Below are 7,973 nucleotides of genomic sequence, written 5' to 3'. Positions count from 1 at the left end.
CCCCCTTTACCAGTGCCAGCCGTGCTGCTGTGGTCTCTCTCCCAGCGTTTTGGCATGGCGGGCTTGCCTCTTCCTAGCCTGCCACCAGCGTGCAATGGGTGTGGAGCCCCCCCGGAGGGTGGGGATCCAGGGTTAATGGTTAACAGGGGACTGGTATCAGTGGTCTGGGAGGCCCCATCCAGCCCTGTGCTCCTAAACGGGAATGGGAACGGCTGCACGTGCTCCAGAAAGGGGTTACAGGGAACGGCACTGGTGGATTAGAGGGCAAGGAGATGGCTGGCAAGGGAACTTGATCCCTTTTACGCGAGGCGGCTCCCTGGGGTTAGGGAAGGCACGGTGGAAGCCGCCCTGCTCTCAGCAGTGCCGAGCTGAGGGTCTGCCCGTTGGCGTGAGGACACGGGGGCTCTGCAGTTCCTGGAGCTCTCTGCTGTGGGTCTCTTGGCTTTCAGGAAGGTGCCGGGGAAGGGCTGGCCTTGGGGCTTGCAAAATTATCTGCCCACACCTTGGAGAGCTGCCAGCTCGCCTGTCCTCCCACACGCCGGCCCCCCGGAGCAGCTGGGTCCTCTGCGCTGGTCCCCCAAACCCTGGACCCAATGCAAGCCTAGCACATCTGTCACGGAGGACGGGACCGGTTTCAGGGTGCTGGGTGGAGGTGGAGATGCCTGCCCTACAGGCAGCTGGAGCAGGTCCCATCAGCTGGTCTGCCGGGGAGGGGGATGCTCAGCAAGAAGAGACTGCAAAGGTCCCCTGGCCCCTATGTCTGCTATGGGGGTGCCCCCATGGTGAGGGGAAGGCCTCTGGGGAGTGGGTGAGGAAGGTCCTTAGTGAGGCCAGACACTTGCGGTGAGCCATGAGTCCCATTCCAGAGCCACCACGGCAATGACGCAAGAGGACCCACGTGTCCCGTGGTAAAGCAGGTGAATTCATCACCCCACAATACCTCCGTCCCAGACAGCCGTGCAGCCCCGCTCTGTGCTTGCAGCCTTGTCTGCCCTCGTCGCCAGAGTGACTTCTCCGACGTTGGGCAGATGTGGAGAAGGAAGAAGAGACGTGGAACGGCACGTAGACATAGACGGTAGGGCTGGAAGGACCTCACCAGCTCATCGGGTCCAAGGGGAACATGGCTTCCTTCAAGTGTCTCGTGATGCTCTTGATGTTCGGGATCCTGCTCCTCTCCCTGTGGTGTCGGAGGGTGGGGATCCGGGGTTAATGGTCAACAGGGGACTGGTATCAGCGGTCTGGGAGGCCCCATCCAGCCCTGTGCTCCTGAACGGGAACGGCTTCACGTGCTCCAGAAAGGGGTTACAGGGAACGGCGCTGGTGGATTAGAAACTGGCTCAAAGGCAGAAAGCAAGGAGCGAATATACTTCTTTCCATCCTGAGGACTGACCATTTAAAGAGCAGGGCCCCCCGGGATCTGTGTGGGGACCAGCGCTGTTTCCCATATCCACCAACGATCTGGAAAAGGGGGCGAGTGACGACGGGGCCAAATTTATGGACAACGCAACATTATTCAACCTGGTCGAGACCAAGGTGGACCATGAGGAGCTACAGAAGGATCTGGCACCGTTGGGCCCATGGGCAACTAAACGGCAGATGACATTTGGTGTCGATCAGTGTAGGGTGGTGCAGAACTAACCCAAACTCTGCCTGCGCTCTGCCGGGCTCTCCATGAGCTGTGGGGAAAAGATGTGGGAGCCACCGTGGACAGTTTGCTAATACATCAGCTCCGCGCTCAGCAGCTGTCAAAAAGGCAAAGGCCACGTTCGGGATTATTAAGAAGGAAATTATTAGAAAGTATCACGATGCCCCTTTCTAAATGCATGGTGCATCCACACCTTGAATACATTTGTCCTCGTTGGGATCATTCTTGCTGGCTTACGAGTGATATTTCGAGGTTTGCTTTTTGGGAATTGGCTCTTTTCCACAGCGTGTCATTGAAACTGAGACTTGCAGCTACCAGACGTGGTGGGAACTTGCAGTTCAGCCAGAGTCACCAAGGGGTTGGACACGTGCCTGGAGGAAAGGGGCAGCCGTCGCTATTGAGCAGGGCAGCAAGGGGCACGGCCTCTGAATCAGACCTTAAACGCTGGAGTCTGCAAGAGAGAGAGGATCGGGGGAAAAACCCTGCTCAGACCCCATTCACTCTCCCTCCAGCCTCTGCTCTCTGCCTCCGTGTGACACAGCACCCTGGGCGAGATGGACCTAGGGTCTGACCCAGTCCATGCACTTGTGGTTGTTTAAAGGCCGCCATCCTCGGGTGCAGAGAGCGGCAGTCGCAGCACGCGGCAGAAAGTGGCTCTGATGGGAACAGTCCGAAGAAGCCACAGGACCGGTCCACGTGGGTGTGACATCGCTGTGCTCGTGCACGGCCCGTCATGCACCAGGAGCTGCTCACGTGCTGCATCGGGGCTGTTTGCGGTGCATTTTGCACCAATAAAGACTGCATGCCCTCAAGCGTGGGAAACACGGCTGTGGTGCTGTGAATAAAGATCGCCCTTTGCTAAAGCAGCTCCTGGGACAGTCGGTACCAACAAGATGGATCTCTCTGGCTAGAAATCAAGGAGAACTTGCAGCTCGATGGCAACCAGATCCAGAGAGATGGGCTTGGGGGTTTGGAGCTAGCGGTTGCAAAGAGCCTCCCCTAGAAGTAGCTTGGGAGGAGATTGCAAGGTGCCGAGCTGTTCGGTGCCCTTGTAACGACTATCCTGCCATCGGTTTCTGAGCATGGGCTCCTTGAACACATGCTTTACTTATTGCAACTCTTGAGCTAGTTTTCAGGCCCAACAGGGCTGTTTAAATCCTGTGACCTGATTGCCTGCATGTCCCTGGCCATTGGACATCACCGTTATGCCCATCTTGAGTCCAGTCTCTTGTCTGGCTAATCTGTACCTTCCCCAAAGATATCCAGTCTCTAAATCCAAGCTTGTAAGAGCTGGGGACTCCACCATTTTTCTCCCAGCCTCTTCCCATGGTTATAATTGGGATTACGGCTGAGATTTGTCTGGCTTCGGCTTCCAGCCGTTGGGTCACTTGTCTGCTTTTCCACTGAATTAGACTCCTTTATCCCCAGTATCTTTTCCCCACAGAGGGGCTTGGATAGTGTAATCAAGTCTCCCGTCGATCCCGTGCTGTCTGTGGAGGGAAAGGCATTGTCTTGTTGCTACCCCTTTGGCTTATGCACCCCAGAAATGTGCTCGCCTTGCCCCCCCGGGCCTCGTGCTGGGTGCTTGAGATGCTCCTTCCTTCCCACATCATGTTCCTTGCCCTGAGGTGTCTTGCTTTGCATTTGGCTCCACTGAAGCGCACCTGGTTTCAATGGGCCAAGTGATCCAGAACCTCCCAGGGTTTATGGTTAACTCGGCGCCCCTCTGGCTCTCCCCACTCTGCTGTAAATGGCCCGTTGCCAGACGAGCCTGCTGACGTGATCCCAGGGTGATGCATGGGGGGATTTAAATGGCATTGGAACAACCGGTCCATTAATTGCTGGAATGTCGCTGTCGTCCCGGGTGCACCCCCTGGCCGGCAACGGAGACAAAACTCTGGCCTGCCGGGAGTGCGGCGCTGGGCTTGGAAAGTTTTTGCCAACAGCATTTGGATGGAGCCATGGACTGTAATAATGCACCATGCCTTGGATTCAAAGTTTTTATTTTTCTAGCACCTGCACACTGTGCTTGCCCAGCCGGTCCCCATTCTCATTCCAAGGAGGATGCTGTGGGGGTATGGGATAGATCCAGGTGCATGCAGACCAACCTTTCTTCAGCCCCGTCTTCAACTAGGGTCCTGTCTTCACTGGTAGCAGGGACACTTCTGCTTGCTTTGCCTCGAATCTTTGATCCTAACAGGGAGCGTCTACACATTCATGAATGTGCCGTAGTTACTGCACATTAAGTTGGTTAACTAAGTACAAAATCAATGTGCAGTAACTTGCACTGCAGCGCACTAGGACTAGCACACGGGTTTTTAGCGATGCTTACTATGCAGTAGCCTCATACTACTGCGCTGTAGCATATTAGCACGGTTTTTGCTGGGCACACTACTGCGGGGTGTTATTAGGCTACTGTGCTGTTAGCATCTCATGTAGAGATGCGTTGGGATACTTCCAATGCATTCGCGACCGTTTGCTAATACCAGGCCAAATCCTAACAGCCTCGGACTGGCTAATGCTGCCCTTCAGCACGTGGGCTGTCTTGAACTGGGTTGGCAAGCGATTCCCGCACGCGCGCTGGCTGTTGCGGTTCAGAGGTAGATTCCTTATCTGCTGTGCAGGAGACCTAGGTTCAATTCCTGGATGTGTATATAACTACAGCTATTGAGGCACTGAAAGTCCTGACTCGGTTTGGCCTTTGGATTCTGTCTCCGTGGCCTGAAAGGGGTGTGGAAGGTGCTGGGCAGCCTCTGCTCCCCCATGCTCCTGTCCAGGTGTATGCACTGATGGTCCTGGTGACTTCCCATGCACACACCATGATCCAGAAGGATCAACTACTATTTCTCTACTGCACGGGGCCTTTTAAGAGGCTGCGTTCTTTCCGGGGCTGCCTCTTTGAGGTCTAGTAGCTGGGGGAGGCCCGTGTGCGTGTGTCTCCTGGAGAAGGCAGCTATGTTTTGCTCGTGCGTGTCATGTCCAGCACGCCGATGTAATGCTGCTGTTGCAAGTCCCAGGTGAACATTGCCAAGTCCTCTGTGCTGGTGGAGACTGTGATGAGCTCGCTTCTCCCAGGGGCCCCACAGAGGAAGACTAAGTGACTTGACCAAGGCTGCACTGGATGCTAGTGGCAGAGAAGGGGATGGAACCTGGGGTCTTTTATGCCTGGGCTACCCGTCCCCTGCTGCATAGACAATGAGGGTTCCCTTCCCGCCCACGGGAAGAGTAGAGAAACAGCTTAATTAGTGTAAAGATAGTATGTATAAGGTGTTTGTAGATGGGACCCTATGTTTATGGTGTAATTGCATGCAGCCATGGGATAATTCAGGACGTCCCTCTTGTCCTATGATCATACCTATGGGAAAAATCAAATCACAGATGATAGTCTTTTCTTCTCTCTCCTTCTTTGGCGTCTGACTTAAAAGGTGCCTGTGTGAATTTTTTTGATGGCCATCTTAGAAAATCTGTCTTTGAGGCAGCCACACAGAGCTTTGGGTGTGATTAAATTCCTCCTTTATAAAACATAATCCTCTTTGTCTACCCGGGCCTTCAAAACCTCCAAGGATGGAGACTCCACCACCTCTCTGGGTGACCTCTTCCAGTGTTTTACTACCCTCCTAGTGAGAAAATTCTTCCTAATATCCAACCTCAGCTTCCCTTGCTGCAACTTGAGCCCATTGCTCCTTCTGTCATCTGCCCCCACTGAGACCAGCCCAGCTCCATCCTCTTTGCAGCCCCCCTGCAGGGAGGTGAAGCTGCTATCAAACCCCCCCTTGGTCTTCTCTTCTGCAGACTCAATCAGCCCAGGGATTTAGCCAAGGCACTTGCATAACCAGACGGGTCCAGCCAGCTTGTTTCCAGCTTCTGACCATTGAGCTGATGCTGAGAAGATGGACTAGAGGATGTGTGCACCATTTGAAAGGCTAAACGCTGGTATTGGGTCCGAACGGTACCCGTGGGCTTGCACCCCTTGTGCTACCGGCCTGAGTGATGCCTGCCCGTGCCTCCGTTCATAAGCCACCTCTCTGCCCCCAGTCCCGCTGGATGTCACGTGCTGCTGCCATGCCTGCCTTTTCCTCTTGGCAAATAGCATGCATCACCACAGGACGTTTGTTCCAAGCCAGTGGAAAGCCCTTGCTGGCCGGTGATCTGTGACCCCATCAGCGCCGATAATAGGCCATTTCGGCGTGGGTGGAACGAGCGTGTTTATACGACCACCCCTCCTCAGCCGTGACTCGCCTTCCCTTGGCATTTCAATTGCAAGCCCTGCTTTTTCCGGGGAAGCCAGCCGGCAGGCACAGGCAAGGCTGTGTCTCAGGTCCATGGACGACTTGACCTCGGGTGAGGGCTCTTATTAGTACACGGAGTCCCATGCGTGCTCGGTTACGTGTGCTGTCACCCCTGGCAGCAGGCACTCTGCAGCGGGGGGAACATTGAATTCATTGCACCCATTAAATCGAGCCCTCCGGCTCTGCGCTGGCTTGGGATCTTTCCTCCCAGGGTCTCCAATCCCGTTATAAAGGGGGGCTCGAGTATCAGCATCCCTGAGGGTGGGGCTCCTTGGTGGCGAAGCTGAGCCCCAGAAAGAGCGAGTGAGTTCGTGACATGCCCCTCTTTCCTCCGGCTGGATGCTGGGCAAGGTGCTCAATTCTGCAAAATGATGCTGGGCTGAAGGGGCTGGAGACGAATGTGCCGCACAGCCGTGGGGCTGCTGCTGTCATGTCCTGCTTCCCCAGCCCTGGGGCTTGATCCCTCGTGGAGGTACCAGCATTTGGCCCCTGGAAATCCAAGCTGGGGCAGCTGAATCGTACTTTGAAGCAGGGAGGGTCTGCTCATGCTCACGCTGCCTGCTGCATTTGTGGTTTCCTACCTCCACGGTTTCTCCCACGGCCTGTGTCTCTTCCTGGGCTTGGCAGTGGAAGGGAATCGCTTTCTCTTTCGGTGTAGCCTGCTAGCCCAGCACCTCTGTTGGCTCTCAGGAGGGTTGTAGGGAGAGTGTGGACCAGAAGACCTGGAGACCATTCGTGCTCGGGGCAGTTTCTTGGGAAGGGGAGCTGTAGTCTTACCTGGGCCACCTGTCTGCACTAGAAACCAGCTCTCCATGCACCCTGGCAGGAGACCGAGGTCTGTGGCATGGGCATGGAGGCCAGCGCTACCGGTAGTGAGCCTGTCTGTGTTGCCAACCCCTGAGAGCAGAGACTTGATAGCTTTCCTCCCCGTATCTCCAGACCCTTTACAAATGGGGAGGGGGCGGCAAGTATCAATGCCTCTGGGAGTCGGACTTCATGGTGGGGAGGTGAAGCTGAGGCCCAGGCCCATCTGGGAGGGCTGGATGGAGACCTAAAGCCACCGGACCCCTGGCTAGACAGCAATACAGAGTCCCTGAGCTGCTTCTGCTTGCTTGGAGGCCCCCCACCCCCATAAAAACTGTGAAATCCGGCAACAAAAATAAGCACGTTGGCAGTGCAACCTCAGCAAACAGCTGGGGTCCTGCCCCACCGCGACGCCCCCCTCCTGGTGCTCACACCCTCTTCCTCCAGTTCTGCTCCCAGTGGGAGCCCCGTCCCCTCCAGAGGTGCTCCGGGGACGGGCGGTGTCCCTGTAGGGAAGTGAACTACCCCAATGTCACCTGCTCTGGTCAAACCCCGGCACCCCCGTAGCTCAGACTTGCAATGTCCTGACTTCTTGCCATCAGCGGGGTGCATCTCTTGGCCTGGATTGTGCCGTTCTCTCCTTGGCTCATGTCCCCCAGCTAGAGCTGGTGTGCAAGGATGGTGTTGGCTGGCAGGGTCATCCTCCCTGGTGTGCTGAAGCTGTTGAGTAGCTTGGGTTAGTTGACTTGGGCGCCTCCCAGCCCTTCCCGGTGGTCTGACCCCACCAACTGGCTTCCTGCGGACCTTCCTAGCTTTCCAGTGGGCATCCCGCTCGCCCCTCTTCCCCGCGATGTGCTCAGCAGCAGTGCTTACAAGCATGCCAGGCACAGGACCAGGAGCAATGGCCTCAAGCTGCAGCAGAGGAAAGGCAGGTTGGAGATGGGGAGGGACTTTCTGACTCTGAGGGTGGTCAAGCTCTGGAACAAGCCGGGGAGTCTCCGTCCCTGGAGGTTTTCAAGAGCAGGCTGGAGAGAGATGTGGCTGGGCTGGTTTACTCAGGAAGCATCCGTGCCTCGGTTGGGTTTGTATTTTCCCCAGTACTGGGCAAGATCATAAGCAAGTAGGCTTGGAAGAGCCTTGAGGCGGGGGCTGGGCTAGATGTGACCTCCTGAAAGCCCTTCCAAGCCTACTTGCTTATGATCTTGCCTGCTACCGGGGAAATACAAACCCAACCG

This window comes from Alligator sinensis, unplaced genomic scaffold, assembly GCF_000455745.1.
Source record: "Alligator sinensis unplaced genomic scaffold, ASM45574v1 scaffold301_1, whole genome shotgun sequence".
NCBI lineage: Eukaryota > Metazoa > Chordata > Crocodylia > Alligatoridae > Alligator > Alligator sinensis.
The sequence above is the reverse complement of the archived record's forward strand: the minus strand, read 5'-3'. Positions refer to the sequence as shown.